At 51.1% G+C, this 19,783-nt stretch overlaps 1 protein-coding gene across 2 annotated transcripts in view; it reads right to left on the bottom strand.

Annotated features, from left to right (window-relative positions):
• Positions 1 to 19,783, bottom strand: part of LINGO1 (leucine rich repeat and Ig domain containing 1) — a 216,223-nt gene that overhangs the window by 52,812 nt on the left and 143,628 nt on the right. The window contains exon 5 of one of the 2 annotated variants that reach the window (XM_055418103.2): positions 15,437 to 15,534. The exons of the other annotated variant lie outside the window; for it this stretch is intronic. The gene's annotated coding sequence lies outside the window, so the exon portion shown is untranslated. The remainder of the gene's footprint in view (positions 1 to 15,436; positions 15,535 to 19,783) is intronic. 2 annotated transcript variants of the gene reach the window in all.

Here is a 19,783-nt window from a genome sequence, read left to right as displayed (position 1 = left end):
TGAGTGTGTGTGTGTGTTTGTGTGTGTGTGTGTGTGTGGTGTGTGTGTATGTGTGTGTGTTATTCTCAGCTCTGGCAGGCGGAGGGGTGGGAAGCTTGTTGAAAGCTCTGGGAAATGAGAGAAATCCTCCCCAAATCCCTTGCTCTGTCACTAATAGCTAAAATATGCTTTTGACAACAAGGTGAATGGCCCAGAAGACTCGGGCCTGACCTTGCACCGGGATGCTGCTGGCGCCCCAGGCCTGGCTGTTGAGGGAAAGCCCAGGCCTTGGATGGTCAGGGCAGAGCCTCCACACCACCCTCTGGCCTTCCTTTCTGGGTGGTGTCCCACAGGTCCCACGGATGCTGCCCTGGAAGGCAGTGAACTCCCCGTCATGGGGGCTGTACAAGCGGCAGCGGGCAACTACCTACCTGTCAGGAGCCCATGACAGGCACTTAGAGATGGGTGGGGAGGGGACAAACACAAAAAAGAGCTGGATGGCCCCTCCCAGTCTGAGCTGTCCCCTTGATGCCATGCCTACCCACAGTGCCTGTCCCCAAGGGATTGGACATTAGCACCTGGGGCCGGGCCCTTTGATGGGGAGGGCCTTGTGAGGGGGCGGGCCTTGTGAGGGGGAGGGCAGAGCTGCCCAGGCCCCCAGCCCCAGCCCCAGCGGGTTGGGGAGCTTTCTGGCTCGGGAGTGAGGATGAGGGTGGTGGGGGGCTGCTGGCTGTGGCTGGGGGCTCTGGTGCACACATACAGAATTATCCTGCCAGGGTCACACTCCTTCAGACACACACGCATGATGTGCACAGAGCCCTGAGTGTACACACAGAAGCAGGCTGTACACTCAAGCACAAGCTGGTAAACCCATAGACCCACCAAGGATATGTTTGGTTCCCTCCTGGGTATGCTGGGCCCCCTGAGGCCTGTGAGAAAAATTTTCCCCAGAGGCTACCAGGGGCTCAAGCTAAATCCTTGAAACCCTTCCCATGTTAAGACTCGAGGCGGAGGCCTCCTCCTCGGCCACATTCTAGGCTCCCTGCCTGACCTCTGACCTCCACAGGCCCTGCACCACCTCCTCTCCAGCCAGGCCTTCTCTGTGCCAAACAAGGAGGCCACCCTGGCTCCATCATGAACCCTGAGAGCTGAGGTGTCTCTCCTTGCCCGCTGAAGCGTGTTGTTGCTGTTCAGTCGCTCAGTCGTGTCCGATTCTTTGCCACCCCATAGACTGCAGCACTCCATCCTTCACCATCTCCCAGTTTGCACAAACTCATGTTCATTGAGTCGGTGATGCTGAAGGGTGAGAGGAACACTCTGCTCACCTACTGCTTGTGTGAGATGCTGGGCGTGGCTTGCCACTGTCAGGCCTCAGTCTCCCTTCTGCCCATTAGGACTGACCAGCCTGGAGGGGCTGCTGGGAGGACTGGTCATGGGCACCCTCCAGGCCAGACACAGCCCAGAGCACCTAGTTACTGAGCCCGAAGCAGCCTCCCAGCATGGCCAGGGGATCCTCTGTCCTCATACACACTCTCCAGCCCCTCACCACGCTCTCTGCACCACCACCCCTGGATGCTGACCCATCCACGCCTCACCCTGCACCAGGAAGGAGGGGAGAAACGCTGAGCCTCCCTGAGGCTGGGACCATCTGCAGAAGCCCTGGCCTCCATCCTCACACGCCCTGCCGTACATCTCTCCAGCATCTGCAGGGGAGACAGCGTGCACCCTCCTTCCAACAGCGAGCCCTCCCCCGTCTCCACAGCCAGGCCCACCCGGTATTTTGTAATTGAACTCCTCGCTTTTTCCTGAATCTGCCCTGCTCTCTCAGACTCACAGCCTCCACACAGGCTGTTCCTTTGCTGTGATGACCTTCCCTCTCTGTCAGTCTGAAAACGCTTCCTGCTCCTTAATGAATCTTTTCAAATGCTTCCTCCTCTGTGCAGCCTTGGTGCCTCAATGTGCTTATACCCCCATGACGCTCTGGCACTGCCTCCATGGGGCAAGCTTCACCTTGCACTGGTCAGATGTGCCTAAGCTCTTGTCCTGACCAGGCTGTGGGTACCCCCAGGGCATGGCCGGGACCTGCACTCAGCATGTTTAAGGCCCTCCAAAGGGCATGGCACTCAGTACCCAGGACCCAGCAAGTATTTACTGAGTGAGTGAATGGACAATGTGAGCATGTGGACATCCTTGCCAAGGCCCAGCACAAGCTGAGACACAGCTTTGAAGGTCTCTTTCAAGAGGGGCAGATTACTTTAGGGAGTCTTGCAGTCAGACGCTGGTCCCTCATTCAGCAGACACCACTAGCAGGGCATACAATATAGGAAGCTCCATCCTCAGAGTGCACAGTGCCCTTGGGAGCACCAGAGAGCCTTGGAGGGTGACCATCTGCATGAGACAGAGTTCAGAAGAGTGTGTTGTTGCCACCACTACCCTCGTTTGCCAACTATGAGCACCTGCCTGCCCTCGGAGCTCATGAAGTAGAGATGCAGGTAGAGGAAATGATTGATGGGCTAAAACTCGAAGCAGGTGAGGGTGACTTGGGAGCCACACATCCTCATTCACACTGTCTACCACTTAACAACCCCGTGATCTTGGGCAGCTAGCTTAATTGCCTTGCATCTCAGTTTTCCTCATCTGTAAAATGGGGATGCTATGTGTATTTATTCCATAGGGTTCCTATGAGGATCAAATGCTTACAAACTGCTTTTAACGGTGCCTGGAACAGAATAAGTACCCAAGGAACAAGAACAGCCACTATTATTTGTTTCATCATTAGTTAGATGGCAACCCACTCCAGTACTCTTGCCTGGAAAATCCCATGGACGGAGAAGCCTGGTAGGCTACAGTCCATGGGGTCGCAAAGAGTTGGATATGACTGAGCAACTTCACTTTCCCTTTTCACTTTCATTAGTTAGAAGCAGCCCCAGACTAGGGCTTCCCAGGTAGTGCAGTAGCAAAGAATCTGCCTGCCAGTGCAAGAGACACACGACATGTGAGTTCAATCCCTGGGTCAGGAAGATACCCTGGAATAGGAAATGGCAACCCACTCCAGCATTCTTGCCTGAAAAATGCCATGGACAGAGGAGCCTGGTGAACTATAGTCCATGGGGTCCCAAGAGTCGGACACGACTGAGCATGCATGCAGACTAGCATGCAGAGAATGGTCAGGCTGGCAGCAATGGAGTTGGAGAGATGTCTAGGGCTGAGGAAATCATTCTGTTCAGAGGATGTTTGGTGTGGCTTTCTCTGCTCAAGGAAGCAAAGGATCTAAAGAGATCTGGGCAGAGGGACCCTGAGGGAGGTAAAGAGGGGAAGGTGTCAGCGGATGGATAAGGAGGTTCCTAGGGGTCTGGGAGTCCTCACGTCAGCCCTTGTGTGACCTGCATAGATGAGAGGAAGTGTGCCAGGCTCTGCAGGAAGGGGTGGCGCATGCCTTGCCTAGGAGGCCAGCATAAACAGGGAAATACAGATCTGAGTGTGGCAAGGCTCGGGGTGGGAGTAGGGGGCATTCTTCCACCTGGAGGAGAAGGGCAGAGGGCTGAGGAGCTGCTCTCCCACCTCTGGCTACCTGGGAAGTCCTCCTGGAGGCTTCCTGAGCTGTGAAGACATTAGGCTGAAGCTACAGGTAAAGGGTACACATACAGGGAGGAGAAACTAGTGATCTTGCTTGAAGCCCAGCTTCACTATGCAACTTGAGGCATGTTTTTTTTTTTGTCTCTCTGGACCTCAGTTTCCTCATCTGCCAAATGGGTACATTAATTTCCCAGGGGGTATAAGCCACTATATCCTCCTAGCCATCCTGATGGGACAGGGAGGGGGCGAGGGGCCATGGGGTATAGGAGGCAATCTGGAAAGTGAACTCTCTTGGGATACATAGGATGAGGGGTACTCTGACAGTCTGTGCTCAAGGAGAACAAGTGCCTGGAGAGGAGAGAAGAGCTGTCAACCTTCTGCCCAGCCCCTCCCTTCTCCTTCTCCCTACCTAAGACTCCCCCCCACACACACATACCATCAGCCATGTCAGTGTGACATTAACTGGCTGACATTAATAAGCCGGAGTTCCTCCACTTGCCTGCCAGATTGAGCCTTAGCCGTGGAAGAATTGCTAATTACAGCCACAATAAAGAAATATCAATGATGGACATCAATATTATTGCCTCTGGCATCCCTTCCTGTTGATTTGAGATGTCCAGGGCTGACAACATTGAATGATGACAGAGGGGAGAAGAACTCCACGTGGAGAAGGGAACACCCTCCAGTTTGATTCATTCATGACACCATGGCCTGTTTCCTCTGAGCAGGGTCCCCTTTACCAAGGGCCAGGGCCAAAGCTGCAGGTAAAGGGTTCATACACAAGGAGGAGAAGCTAGTGATCTTGCTTGAAGCCTGGGTTCACCAAGCAACTTTAGGTATGTCCTTTTGCCTCTCCAGACCTCAGTTTCTTCATCTGCCAAATGGGTACAATAATTCTAATCCTGCCTACCGTGTGTAGTATGGAGCAGTGACTGAAGTGCAAAAGCAAGGCTTTAGAAGGGTGACTTTCAATGCAAATACAGAGGCTTCATGGGCCAGAGAAGACAAGTGAGATGAGGGTTAGAGGCTCAGGGGCCCTAACAAAGAGACAGACGTGTCCCAGTTCAATGAACTCTCAGAAGCAAAGGTGCTCCTGTGTGGCCCCACTCAGAACTCCAAACAAACAATAAGTCAGAGAGAAGAGAGGCAAAGCTTGACTCACATGTGCCACACACCAGCTGCCACCTCTGAGCCCCTGAGCTTGGGAGGACTTCAACACTTTCAGTGCAAACACAAGACCCTGAAAACTCCCAAGGCGGATCACAGACAGAGTCACACACAGGGTAGACTTCCACCCACCAAGAGGGTCTCCTAGGCAGCCAGCCTGGAATCAGAGAACAGGGCACAGCAGAGAAGCACCTTCAGGGACAATCCGACAGTGGTGTGAAACGCACTGTCTGTGCCAGGGTGCATCTCAGACACAGACGTGTGTAAGCACACACACTCAGAACACACATGCACGACCAGGTTCACCAATGAATGTGCAGAGGCTAAACAGGCGAACACGCCCCATGCACACCACAGACACACATGCTCGCAGCCTGTCTTAGGCCCAACGCCAAGCTTCTTCCTAGTCCATGGAAACCTCTCCCTGTAGAGAAGGAAATAAAAAGCCCCATGCGGCCTTCCAGGCTCATGTGGCCTCTCAAGCTGTGGCCCAGCCAAGCAGCAGCGATTAGGTGACTGGGAAGCGAAGCCCAGCATGGCCTGAATATTTCACGGGAGATTTTGCTTCACAGAAAATCCCTTCTTTGCTCCATGCATGTCAGGGTATAATTACCCATTAGGTAGTGGAGCAGAAACCCGGGAAGATGTGCGTGCAGCTCTGAATCTGGGTCCCTCGCTCTACCTTGCCTGCAGGCCTGGTCCAGCCTGGTGGGGCCCAGCCCCCTCTCACCTGCCCCTGAGGAATGCCATTAGGGACACAGGGCGTCCTGGCTCAGGGTCACCTCTGTCCTAGGTTCTCAGCCTCTGTCCCTAGCTCAGAAAGGGCCGAGGTCCCTCATCCTTTTGCCCATGCGCTCCCCACCCCCAGCTCTCTCTAGGGGCTTAAGACTGTCTGGTTTATCTCACTCCCTCATCTTTCCCCTTCTCCCCTCAGTCCATCAAACTGTTTGCAGCTCCCTGAACAAACAGAAAAGACAGAAAGGAAAACGAAAACAGAGAAGAATGAGAAAGAGAAGACAGAGAGGAGGTATACACTAAAGAAGAGAGGCACCTCAGCTGCTCCCTGGAGTTCTCATCCATCCCCTAACCTCACTAAGGCTCACCCAACAGGGCAGAGAAAGGGGAGGGGGTTTCAAAACTCCATACTTCTGCTTCCCACAGGGAGCTCTCTTCCTCACTCCTTTTCCCTAAAAAAAAAAAAGTCCACTCAGCTTAAACTCAGGTGGCATCTCCTCCCGGAAGCCCTCCAGACTCCTCCCCAGGTGAGGAGGCTTCCCTGGTTCCTACAGCCCCCTGTGTCTCTCCATCACTGTTCTGTAGTCAAGGGCTTGAAGCTTGATGCCTACAGGGACCAGAGAGGAAATGACAGTGAGTAAAGGGGTGTAAGTCATGCAGTCAGGAGCTGGGTTAAGACTTGAGAAGGAGAGAGCACGTGGCCTGCCTAAGGCACCAACACCAAGTCACTTTATGGCCCAGTGATTCCACTCCTGCGAGAAACCCGAGAGAATGGAAAACACGTTCCCACAAAGTCTATGACACAAATGTCCACAGTGCCAGTATTCCTAATTGCCCCAAAGTGGAAATATCTAAATGTCCATGAGTGTATGAATAAACAAAATATGGACTATCTGTAGACTGGAATATTATTGGGCCATAAAAAGGATTGAAATACCGACACACACTACAACATGGATCAACTGGAACCATTCAGTTATGGGCAAGAAGCGAGTCACAGAAAGCCATCTCTTGTATGATTCTATTTATATGAAATGTCCAGAATAGGCAAATCCATAGAGACAGACAGAAGCTCAGTGGTTGCCAGGGCTTGTGGGGTGGAGACAGGAGGAGTAACTGCTAATGGGTACAGGGTTTCCTTTTGGGGTGAGGAAAATGCTCCGGAATTAGACAGTGATGATGGTTGCATAATCTTGTGACTATATTAAAAAAGACTGAATTGTACACTTTAAAGTGGTCAGTTTTATGATATGCGAATTATATCTCAATGAGAAAAAAAAATGGTTTAAAATGGAACAAAACATATCCATCAGCCACATCTCTGGCTGGGGCCTCCAGTTTTCAACTTCTAGTTTATACATCTGTCTCCTCTGCAAGAATGGGGAGTCGGCCCTACCTGAGGCCAGCCCCTCAGTGGTCCCCAAAGCTGGCATCCTAGGGGCAGGCACTTGAGCCACAACAGTGGCCACGGCAGCATGTGAATGCAGGCCGCATTTCATGTTTCATACAACCTCCCTCAGAGGGCCCTGGTCCAGTCATTCAGGCAAGGACCACTGAGGCCCAGGTTCAGGGTCGACTGAACTAGGGTCACATGGCAAGCTGGAGACAGAACTTTGAAGCCAGGCCTCCCAAACCAGTGCAGAATGACCAGGGCTGCTGGTAACCAGCTTCTGGTCGACAGAGGAAGTTGGACACAAAAGCATGGGCATCTCTGCCACTGCATCCTGCCCAGGCCTCAGATTCAAGTCTACCCGCCGGATCTGGCCACTGCGGTAAGCCCCCTGCTCCTCGCTCCTCTGTCAGCACCACCCCCCGCCCCAGGAGCCCACAGTTATTTCCCACAAGTCCTAGCATGACCAGCACCGTGACCTAGATGTCCAGCCCTCAGAAGCCTGGATACTGTAGGTTGCCAGGGGCAGAAGCTGAGCCTCTTGTAGAATGGCCTTCTGGTGTAGGATGACCAACGATCCCCAGACTGAGAAGTGCTAAACTGGACAGTCCTGGGCAAAACGGGACAATTGGCCACTGTGCCTGGGAGGTCCATCTCCTTTCTCAGTCCCAGGGGGGCTCGCAGAGCATGGGGGTTCCTTTCTTCAGAAGCCTTTCTCCCCTTCCTCTTGCGCTCACCTTCTTATCTTGGCCATCCTCCCTTCCAGAACCGTCCATCAGCAGAAAGGAGCCCTCTCAGGTTCCCCTCCAGGTCCCGCAAGGGCAGCAGGTTCCTGGCACTAGCCCCATGAGCCCCTGCGTTTGTGGAGATGCCCTGGGGGCCACTGGGCGGACGAGAGGAGGGCCGGGGTGAGGCCGTTTACTCCCTCTTCGGTCACGGCCTCTCTGTAAATCGTCAGCTCCCAGAGGGCAGGAACCTACCTCTTGTTCAGGTCACAGATGTGCCTAGTCTAGATGACTAGGTGTCCATTTGCTGAATGAACGACTGGGTCTGTTTTCCATTCCAGGCATTCCTACAGCAGGTTTGAACTGCTAAAGAAGGCTTCAGGTGGCCATGAAGGCCTCCTCCCTCTGACCCCTCATACCTCCCAGTCACCCCGTAACTCACTGACAGGCCCCACCCCTGGCACCTCCAGAGACCCCCAGCCTTCACTCCCATAGGGCACCATTCTGGAGTCCCTCTCAGGCCTGTTCTTGGGCACCAAGCTCGGTGAAGTCTGACTTCATCACTACCTGCCCCCTTCCGTGAGGCTCTCTCCCCAGCTGAGCCCTGGAACACCTTAGGGAGGGTGTGCAGGTAAGAAGCAGGGTAGAGCTAGGGATGGGCCCAGCTGCAGGTGGCCCAGGACCTGGGTCATCCTCGAGATGGAAGGGTGTCCGGGTGTTTCAGGGTCTGTCTGCCAGCACCTGGGTGCGAGGCCAGGGCTGGCAGAGGAGAGGGGAGGGAGGGGAGGGGAGAGAAGGGACAAGACAGGGAGGAACAGGGAGGATAAGGGAGGAGCTACTCTCGGCCCCGGAGTCCCAGGAAGGCCGAGTCAGAGTCCAACACAGTGATGAACGGGCGGGACAGCCGGTTACACTGAGACACAAATATCCCCCAAAGACACAGATCACCGCCCCACTGTTCAGAGTGAAGTTAAGGGGGAGGGAAGGTCCTCCTCACCCTCTTAATACAGTGACCTTGAGCTTGATCACACACTGTGTGCCCGCGCTGCTCACACAAGGAGCCCCAGCCGTCCTCCACATGAAGCCCAGGCCCTGGTCCCATAACTCTCCTCACGCTCTGAGCCCGAAGCCTGCTCACACGCTGAGCCTCGACCCCCCTCACACACAGGGATCCCCCACCCTCCTCACACAGGGGCACCAACCCTGGTCACATACTGAGCTTCGACCCTCCTCTCACACTGAGCCCTGACAGCCTTCAAACGGAGAAACCAGATGCTGGCCACAAATGGAGTCCTGACTCGGGTCACACAATGAACCCTGACTTTCCTCATGCATGGAGTCCTGATCCTGGTCTCACAGGGATTCCCCCCCTCCTCACACAAGGAGCACCAACCCTGGTCACACACCAAGAACAGACCTTCACTACAAGCTGATCCCTGAGCCTCCTCACAATTGGAGCCCCGACCTCCTCACACATGGAGCCCTGACCTTGATCACAAACTGAACTCTGACCCTGGTCACACTCCACATGTGACCGTCATCACAATCTGAAGCCTCTACACAAACAGAGTCCCGACCCTCCTTACGCAAGGAGCACCAACCCTGGTCACACATGGAGCCCCGACACTAGTTACAAATGGAGCCCCAAACCTCCTCACACATGGAGCCCAGACCTTGTCACTCATGGAGCCCTGACCTGCAGGGCAGACTGACGCTCAAAGATACGGAGGAGGTTCCAGCAGCATCAGCCTTTCATCTCCCCCATTCCTCGGGCTTGGGTGACAGACACGGTGTCTGGGTGTCTGAGACAGATCCCAGCTCTGAGTGACTGTTGGCAGCTGGTGCACAAGGTGGCTCATGGTGGCTGATTTCTTGACCTTCTCAAGACCAAGACTGAGCAGGTGACAAGCTCCTCTGTGTCCAGGACACAGCATGTGTCTAGTAGACACCAGGTCCTCTAGGAGCCCCAGCCCCAGGCTTCCATGGCGAAGCTGCCATGCCCATCCCTTCCCCTGCCCAGCCCAGCAGAGTTTGCTCCCTTGCTCCTCCCCATCCCTTCCCCTCTCCACAAGGATCCAGCTCCACCTCCCTCTCTTCCAGGAAAAACGTGTGAATTTCTAGGTACCTGTCCCCTCCACCTTCCCCCTTCCCCTCTCCTGGCCTTCCCCAACCCAGATACACATGGAACAGGCCCCCATTCAGTGTCCTCAGCTGACTGTCAGTTAATCCCTGCAGAGGTGTTAGCTGATAATTAAGACGTTAGTTGAGAACTTAACATGTGATTCCCTGCCAGGGGTATTTTGGTTTTAACAGGTTGCTCTTTGAAATGGGAAAACCTTCAAGACCCAGCCAAATGGCAGATGGGGGATGCTGGGGGTGGGGGTGGGGGTGGATATTTTGTGCCTGGAGCCCTTCCAGACTTCCTGAAACCCACTCTGTCTCACCTCCCCTGCCATGGGGTGGACAGAACTCAGGCATCGGAGCTGCCTCCCAGGCTTTCTTCACCTAATTAGAGTTGACGCCACTGGACACGTGATGAAACCTCACTGAACCTCAGCTGCCTCATCTATAGATGGGTTTATAGAATACCAGCCTTGCAGGACTGCGACAGCACAGAGGAGGCCCTCCACCCTTCAGAGCTCCCATTGTCCCCAACTTCCCTTCGCTTCTTCCTTCCACACTGCTTACCTCCTCACACTCTACCCCTAATCAACGGCCAAGTCTATTCTCTGAGTCCCCTACCATTTTTCCCCAGGCCACGATCAATGGATTCAAACAGCAAGGCCTGGACAGACATGAGATTGTGGGGACATCTGTCAGATGATGGGAAAGGAGCTTCAGAGCAAGGAGAAAGGACAGCTCACTCAGTAAACAGTGTCCAAACAACTGGCTAGTCATCTGGGGGAAAACTGCTTAGATAGCTATCCTCAAACCACACCCATAGAAACATTCTGAATGAACCAGAAATTTAAATATTTTAAAATATTATGCATGCTGCATGCTCAGTCGCTTCAGTTGTAACTGACTATTTGCAACCCTGTGGACTGTAGCCCGCCATGAGATCTCTGTCCATGAGATCCTCCAGGCAAGAATAGTTGAGTGGGTTGCCATCTCCTCCTCCAGGGGATCTTCCCGACCCAGGGATTGAACACGCGTCTCTTACATCTCCTGCATTGGCAGGTGGATTCTTTACCACTAGCGCCACCTGGGAAGCCCCTTATATATCATAAAGAACAAGAAAACAACATAAGACAACTTTTCAAAACTTTTCAGTGGGTAATGCCAGAAACTCTAAAGAAAAATAGTGATGGGCTTGACCGCAGGACCATTTCAAACTTTTAAGCGGTTAAAAAAAGCTCCATAAATTGAAATGACCAAAAAACAGCCACAAAACTGTGAAAAAAATCTGCAACAAATGGCAGGTAAAGGGTTAAATCTCTCATCTTCTTATAAATCAATTTGCTCTTGCAGGTCAATAAGATGCATTTCACACACCCTCCCACCAAACAAGGTTGCCTGTGACCTCCCCACGGCTAATGCATGATCAATGCTCAGTCTGCATTGTACTCGACCTCATGCTTGAATCATGTCTTGCCCTTGGCTTCCAGGATAGTATACCTGGCTCTTTTCCACCTCACTCATTGATGACCTTCTCAGTCATCTTTTTGGTGCCTCCTCAGCTCCCTCACGTCAGACCAAAGGAGGCTCCAGGACTGGCCCTCTGGTCCTTCTCTTTTGTACCTATGTGCTGTGTTTAGTCGCTCAGTTGTGTCCTACTCTTTGCGACCCCATGGACTGCAGCCTGCCAGGCTTCTCTGCCATGGGGATTCTCTAAGCAGGGATACTGGAGTGGGTTTTCATGCCCCCCTCCAAGGGATCTTCCCAACCCAGGGATCGAATCTGGTCTCCCACATTGCAGGCGGATTCTTTACCATCTGAGCCACCACGGAAGCTCAAGAGTACTGGAGTGGGCAGTCTATCACTTCTCCAGAGGGTCTTCCCAACCCAGGAATCAAACCAGGATCTCCTGCATTGCAGACGGATTCTTTACCAGCTGAGCTACCAGGGAAGTCCTTTGCACCTATACTTACTCCCTTCATGCTCTTCTCCAATTTCATAGCTTTATGCTGATGACCATGTATTTCTGGGCCCTGAACTTCATCCTCATGTCCATTTGATGTCTACTTGCATCTCACACTTTACCTCTCCAAGGCTGGGGCCCACCTGGGCAGTTGTACCAAGCCCCACACTCAGCAAGGTCCCAGGCTTAGTTTAATGCTCTAATCTCAGCACTTTGAAATTCTTAATATTATTTTTTAAACAAAAGGCCATACATTTCATTTAGCTCTGGCTCCCACACATCATGTAGCCAATCTTGTCCATAGCCGAGCTCCTCTCCTTCCCTACATCAAACCCACTCTTCTCAATCCTCTGCTCTGTGGATGGCAGCAGTCCCATCCTCCCTACTTGGGCCAAAACCTTTGGAGTCACTGTTATGGATTCAATGTTTGTGTCTCCCAAAATTCGTACGTTGGAACCCCAACTCCCAGTGCGATGGTGTTTGGAGGTGGGATGTGACGTGGGTTAGATGAGGTCATGAAGGTGGGGCCCTCATGATGGGATTGGTAACCTTATAAGAAGAGGAAGAGACACCAGGGCTCAGTCTCTCCGTGTGCACACAAAAAAGTCACATGAGCACACAGCGAAATGGTAGTCATCTACAAGCCAAGCAGAGGGTCCTCGCCAAGAACTGTGTCTGCCAGCACCTTGATCTTGGACTTCCCAGTCTAAAGAAGTGTGAGAAATAAATGTGTGTTGTTTAAGCCACCCAGCCTATGGTATTTGGTTATGGCAGCTTAAAATGACTAAGACAGTAATCTTTGGCTCTCTCTCTCTCTCTCACATACACACACACCACCTCATCCAATCTGCCAGCAAATCCTATTGGCTCTACCATTAACATGTACTCAGAATCTTTTCACTTCTCCCCACTTCCATCAAGACCCCCTAGTCCAAACCCCACCATCTCTTCCCTGGATCACTGCAGCCGTCTACCACCTGATCTGCCTGCTTCCATTCTGGCCCCCTTCAGTAGCTGGAGTGATCTGGCTAAAATGAAATTCAGATTGTGTCGTACCATTATTCAGAATCTTCCATGTCTCCCTGTTTTCCCCACTTAATTCTGAGGAAAAGCCCAGGACTTAGGGTGCCCATAAGGCCCTGTGAGGTCTGGCTCTTGATCCCTCTCTGGTCGCACACGCCACGCTCTCCCTCCCTTGCCCTGTTCCAGCCACACTGGCCTTCTCCCTGAGTCCTGAACAGGCCAGGCCTCCCCCTAACTCAGGGACCCAGACATCTGTGTGACACACTCTCTCGCCTCCTACAGGTCTTTCTTTACTGCCGTCTCCCAGCGAGGCCTTCCCGACTGCCATATCCAAGTGTCCCAACGCTTCTCATCACCACCCTGCTCACTGTTCTTCTCATTAACACTTAGCACTCACACGCACACTGGATTTCACTTGATTATCTGTTTTTTCTTGGCTGTCTCTCCTTCACAAGAGCTTAAGTTCCATGGAGCAGGGATTTTGTTTTGTCAATTTCGTTCACGGTTAGGTCCCTAAACAAAACAGTATCCAACACGTGGTAGATGCTCAATTAAAGCTTTTGAATAAAGGGACAGATGAATAGAAGAATAAGCTGAGGGCCTGACACGAATAGGCACTCGATAAACAGGCAAACAAACTGAAATGGGCCACAGAACACACACGAATACACCCAATCTCATCGGTGATCAAAGAAATGTAAAATAAATCAGTTTTACCTACCAGGTGGCAGGGATTTAAGTGAGTGATAATGTCAGGTTGGCAAGGGTGAAGGGACAAGGCCTCTTGTACATGACAAGTCAGCACAAGTTTCTGGAGGTGGATCTGGCCTGTGGGTCAAACCTGGAAATGTGCATGCCCTCTGACCCAGCCAGTCCACTTCCAGAAACACCCCCAAAGGACCCGTAACACAAGTGCAAACAGATGTAGGAACTGGGAGGTTCCCTGAATGAAGTTCATAAATAACCAAACACCAGAAACAATCTAAATGGCCCCTGACAGGATTAATAATTGATAACATAACTTAAAGACTATCCATACAATGGGCGTAAAAGGAAGGGAAGAACACTAGAATGATCTATACAATAATATTAAGTGAGAAATCAAGCGACAGGGCAGTATAACTAGTATGATAGTTTTTCCTTTTAAAATACGTTTCTAAGCACATAGAAACAAATCTGGAAAGATACGATATATGGAACTAGTTAGCAGTGGCTAGCCTTGGCAAGGAAGAGACTTGGGGAAGCGCGTGAACTGCATGCTTTAGATACTTCTACAGGGACTTCCCTGGTGGTCCAGTGGCTAAGACTTTGTCTTCCAATTCAGGGGATGAGGGTTTGATCCCTGGTCAGGGAGCTAAGATCCCCATGCCTCACAGCCATAAAACAGAAAGAATATTGTAACAAATTCAATAAAGACTTTAAAAATGGTCCACATAAAAAATATCTTTAAAAAATCTATCTACATTGTTAGATCAATAGGTAGATATAGGGAACATATTACCTTAATAGTTGGAAAAATGACTTCGCCTAAGGAAAAAACACTCCCTTGTCTCCCCAGTACTGAAGGATGCAGAAATAGGACATTCTAGGCCCTCATTATCTGGCCCTGCCTCATCCCTGTTACCCCACACACCTCCACCCCTACACCCCAGCACTCTGGGTTCCAAGCTCACAAAACAGTTTTCTATTCCTGGTTCCTCTCACAGCTCCACACCTGTCTCACAGCTCCGTTCATAGGCACAAAGGCCCAGCCGACCCCGCGCAGTGACCTCCTCAGCCTGAATTCTGCTGTCAGAGAGCCAGAGAGGGGAAGACAAGGACCCCAAGAGCACCCTTCACAGCCAGCCCTGCAGCCTCCAGTGGGAACCCCAGGTCTCTGCCTCAGGGACGGCTTGAAAGACCTATTGACTGTGGCCTGAGCAGGCTTGACCGCCCCTGGCTCCAGGGCCCCCTCTGTAGGCCCTGGACACAGCTGCTCCGAGGGTGCCAACACAGGCCCAGCAAAGTGGGGACTGAACAGGGGAAGGGGGTGCTGGGGTTTCAGCTCCCATTAACATCGCCAGATTGAATCAATAGACTCATAGGTCCCATGCAATATTTGGGACAAACTTATGCTGAAAAATGATCTGTTGTCTTTCTGAAGTTCACATTGAGCTGGACATCCTGTATTTTTTCTGGCACACCCAGCTCCCACCGCATCCCAGCTCTTGACCCCAAGCAGAAAGCCTCTACTGGAACACCCAGGAGCAACCGAGAAATGTCCTCTCTTGGGCCCAATGCCGAGGGATTAAAAGCAATTAAAAGTGAGCAGGGCTGTTCTTGGTGCCAGAAACAGCGCCTCTGCCCTGGGGGTGTCCTGTAGACAGCAGGGACCTTCTGGAGTAAGAGCCCCCACTCACAGAAGCACACACACCAGGCGTGTGAAGACAGCAGCTCCGGTAGGGAAAAGCCAGTGACAGCAATGGATGAGAAACCTCAGGGGCAAAAGCTCCCACCACCAAAAGAGCTTGGCAGGTGTGTGCCATGAAAGATCCTTAACCAGCTGCAGACAGCGACATGTGGGAGCCACACGGGGGCCTCTCCGTGTCTCGGGGACGAGGCCTGGTGAGCAGGGGTTGTTGCTGGGGTGGCCCGCCTCTTGGAGGTCTGGAAACTCCTCCCCAGGAGGCCCTGTGGGGGCCTGGGGGACCCTACTCTTAAGAGTCCTCCCACCCAGTACAGAGACACAACAAGGGAGAGCCCACCTCCATCTCCCCATACCTGGGTCAGACGGCTCCGGGAGGCAAACAGACGGGCCTCTGGGGGCCGGAGGAGTGGCAGGGGGAGCGGCGGCCCGTCCGTCTCGGTCCCAGCATGCACTGTGGGGAAGAGCAGGGAGGTGAGCGCGGGCAAAGACGGGCCTCTGCAACCCGGGGGTGCCCACCTCAGCATAGGCGCCCCCAGCCCCCGAGGAGATCCTGAGCCTCTAGCCCAGGGGGTTCAGCGCTGCCTCCCACTTCAGGGAGGGGCCTTCTGCCACCAGTCTCCCTGGTATCTCCCGGCTCCCTCGAATAGCCCCCCAGATCTGGCACTCGAGGCCCTGTCCAAACCCCTCGCTTCTCATCATCTCACACAGTCTTCAGTAGGTCAGGCCCACTTCGGCAAGTTATGTTCAACACACACACACACACACACACACACACACACAGAGGCAATTCTACCTCATTCTCTCTGAGGTTCCCTCTGCTACCCACCAAGCCTGTACCCTGCCTCCTGGAAGCTTCACCTAGATGTCTTCACCCCCAGCACCTCAACCCAGCATGGCTGGCCTCTGCCCCACCACTGCTCACAATACCCTCTGCCAGGACCCCCACTGCCCAGGCCAGTCCTCCTGCCCCATCTGCTGGGCCTCTGGCTGACTGACCTCTCCCCCCTGTAGGAGGCTCCTGACCCACACCCCCCCTCATTTTCATCACTCCTTCTCACACATGGCCCCCAGCTGCCATGTCCCACCTTCCCCTTCTTTCTCCTCCTTGGACCACCTTACCCATACCAGTGTTTCAGTCATCCTCTGTCCATGCCCCCCAGGGGATTCCATCTTGCCTGGAGGAGAGTCGAGGCCCCTGACCTGTCTCCTGCCCTCTCCTCCCTCCCCTAGCTCCAGCTACAAGGCGCGCCCTGCAGCACACCCCGCTGCAGCTCCACACAGGCCTGGGTCTTCCTCAGCCAGGTTCAGCTCAAGGCACCTCCTCAGACAGCCTTTCCTGACCACCCTGCACAGGAACCCCTCCTTCCCTGAGTCACACTACCCTGAGTGACTGACGTGTCATTCGGTGTTCCCTGTCTCAACAATCCCACGGTGAGCTTTATTTCCAGGCAGGTTAATTGAGGTATAATTTACTTGCAGTAAAATTTACCCTTTTTTAGATAACAAATTCTAGTGAGGATGTGGAGGAAAGGGAATCCTTATGCACTGTTGGTGGGAATGGGAATTGGTGCAGCCACTATGGAAAACATTACAGAGGGTCCTCAAAAAATTGAAAATAGAGCTACCATGTGATTCAGCAATTCCACTTCTGGGTATATAGCCAAAGGAAATGAAAACACTATCTCAAAAAGATAGATGCACTTCTGTGTTCACTGCAGCATTATTTACAGCAGCCAACATGTGGAAACAACATAAGTGTCCATCAATGAACGAATGGATAAAGAAGATATGAGATAAATACATATATATCTATATAACAAAATTATTCAGTATCATAAAAAATAAGGAAATCCATTTGTGACAACAGGGATGGACTTTGAAGGCATTATGCTAAATGAAATAGCTCAAAGACAAATACTGTATTGCAGAATCTAAAAAAATAAGAAATAAAAATCTAAACTCTTAGGAAAAGAGATCAGACTTATGGTTACCAGAGCCAAAGGGTGGGTGAAGAAGGAAGTGCAGGAAGGTGGTCAAAAGGGCTTCCCAGGTGGCGCTCGTGGTAAAAAACCTGCCTGCCAATGGAGGAGACTTAAGAGACTCTGGCTTGATCCCTGGGTTGGGAAGATCCCCTGGAGGAAATGGTAACCCACTCCACTATTCTTGTCTGGAGAATCCCATGGACAGGGGAGCCTGGTGGGCTACAGTCCATGGGGTTGCACAAAGCTGGACACGCCTAAAGCAACTTAGCACGGCACAGCAGGGTCAAAAGGTACAAACGTTCAGTTACAAGATAAGTACGTGCCAGGGACAAGCACAGCATGATGACTATAGCTAACAGTCTGTTATACACGAAAGTTATTAAGAAAGTAGATCCTAAGAGTTCTTATTACAAGAAGAAAATCTTTTTTCTTCTTTCCTTCCTTTCTATATATCTATACGAGATGATGGATATTGGGTGGCAATCATTTCACAATATATATAAATTAAACCATTATACTGTACACCTTAAATATATACAGTGATGTATATCGATTATTTCTAAATAAAACTGGAACAAATTTTACACTTTTTAGTGCACAGTTCTGAGCTTTGATAGCTGTATATAGCACATAACCACTACTGCAATTAAGATAAAGAACAATTCTATTAGCCATCCATATCTGAAAGTCTCCATGAGTTGTCCCCTTTGTAGTCAATTCCCCCATCCCTGCCTCTCATAACCACTGATCTATTTTCTGTCTCTATAGTTTTGCCTTTTCCAGAATCTCATACAAATGGAATCATCCATATGTAACCTTCTGAGTCTGGCTTTGTTCATTTATCAAATAATGCATTTGAGATTCACCTGTGTTGTTTCTTGTACCAGAATTTCATTCTTTTTTTTTACTGCTGAGTAGTATTCAATTGTTTATCCATTCACCCGCTGAAGGACATTTGGATTTTTTCCAATTTGGGGTGATTATGAATAAAACCACTATAAATATTCACATACAAGTTTTTCATGAACATAAGTTGCTGTTTCTCTTGGAAAAATACCTAACAGTAGGATTCCTGGGTTATACAGTAAGCGTATTTTTAACTTTATAAAAAATAGTCAGACTGTTTTCCAAAGTGTCTGTACCATTTTTCATTCCCACTAGCAACATATGAAAGTTTCAGTTATTCTGTACCCTCACCAGCACTTACTATCGTCAATTTTGTAAAAGTCAATGTTAGAGATAAGTAGTGCTATTTCATTTGGGGGGGGGGTTGGCTATCAAATCCAAGTTTATTGGGGGCATTTGTAGAATTGCTTTAACTCTCATTGTCATTTTGATTTGCATTTCCCTACTGACTCATGAAGATGAGTGGTTTTTTTTTAATGCACCTGACTTTTGTTTTAGTACCATCACTATCTGAAAATACATCATTCTTTCTCTTTATTTTCCATTTCTCCCATCATATGTGAGAGCAGGGACTGTGAAATATACTCCTCCAATATTTAAAACAGTACTGGATAATGGTGATGATGGTGATGCATTTACAAAGTCCTGATCATATGCCCAGCACTATTCTGAGTGCTTGACAAATACTAACTCATTTAATCCTCACAACCGCCCTAAGAGAGACAGACACTATCCCCACTTTAAAGAGGAGAAAGCAGAGGTAGACAGAAGTAATTAACCCAGAGCTAACAATGCGACAAGTTGACTCACTGGAAAAGAGTCTGATGCTGGGAGGGATTGGGGGCGGGAGGAGACGGGGACGACAGAGAATGAGATGGCTGGATGGCATCACCAACTCGATGGACATGAGTTTGAGTGAACTCCGGGAGTTGGTGATGGACAGGGAGGCCTGGCGTGCTGTGATTCATGGGGTCGCAAAGCGTCGGACACGACTGAGTGACTGAACTGAACTGAACTGAACAAGCTGCTGAACAGAGCTTCACTCTCAGGTGTGCTGGAGTCAAGAGTCTGGAATCACGATCAGTACGTAACATGGCCCATAGCAGCCACATTTGCTGAAGCAATGAAAATGTGGAAGAAAGGCAACTTCAGTCCAGCGTGCCATAGACCGAATATCTGTGTCCCTTTCAAAATTCATAGTTGAACCCTAATCCCCAATGTGATGGTATCTGGAGGTGCAGCTTTGGGAGGTGACTAGGTTGTGAGAGTGGGGCCCTCATGAACAGGATTAGTTGCCCTTATAGAAGAGCTCCCGAGAGCTCTCTTGTCCCTTGTGCCATATGGGCGTACAGTGAGAAGAGGGCGTCTGCGAACCAGGAAGCCGGCCCTCACCAGACGCTGAATCTGCCAGCACCTTGATCTTGGACTTCCACCTGCAGACTGTAAGACGTAAGTTATAGTTGCTTATAAGCCACCCAGTTTCTCCGGTATTTTGTTATGTAGTCCAAACAAAGACACAGGGGCTTCTAGATGCTCTCTCTTGGCTATTTCCCCTCCAAAGCTGACTTCATTCTCACTCTCAATTCTACCTCTCCTCCTAAAAAATTCATTTATGTTGGAATTGCAAGCAACCAATAGGGACAAGCGGGGTGAGGTTGAGTCAAACCTGGAGCCTGGCGGTGAAGGGGCCAGGCCTGCGAAGGGGCTTATTCCTTTACAGGGACCCCCTCCTCAAAGCTTTTCCCACCATTCCCTCCCACACACTCAGGGCCTCCCCAGGCAGAGAGAATGAACAGGAAGTCATGGCTTCAG

The sequence above is a fragment of the Moschus berezovskii genome, chromosome 21 (assembly GCF_049115385.1).
Source record: "Moschus berezovskii isolate FMDL1 chromosome 21, NW_MosBer_1.0, whole genome shotgun sequence".
Taxonomy (NCBI): Eukaryota; Metazoa; Chordata; class Mammalia; order Artiodactyla; family Moschidae; genus Moschus; species Moschus berezovskii.
The sequence above is the reverse complement of the archived record's forward strand: the minus strand, read 5'-3'. Positions and strand labels throughout refer to the sequence as shown.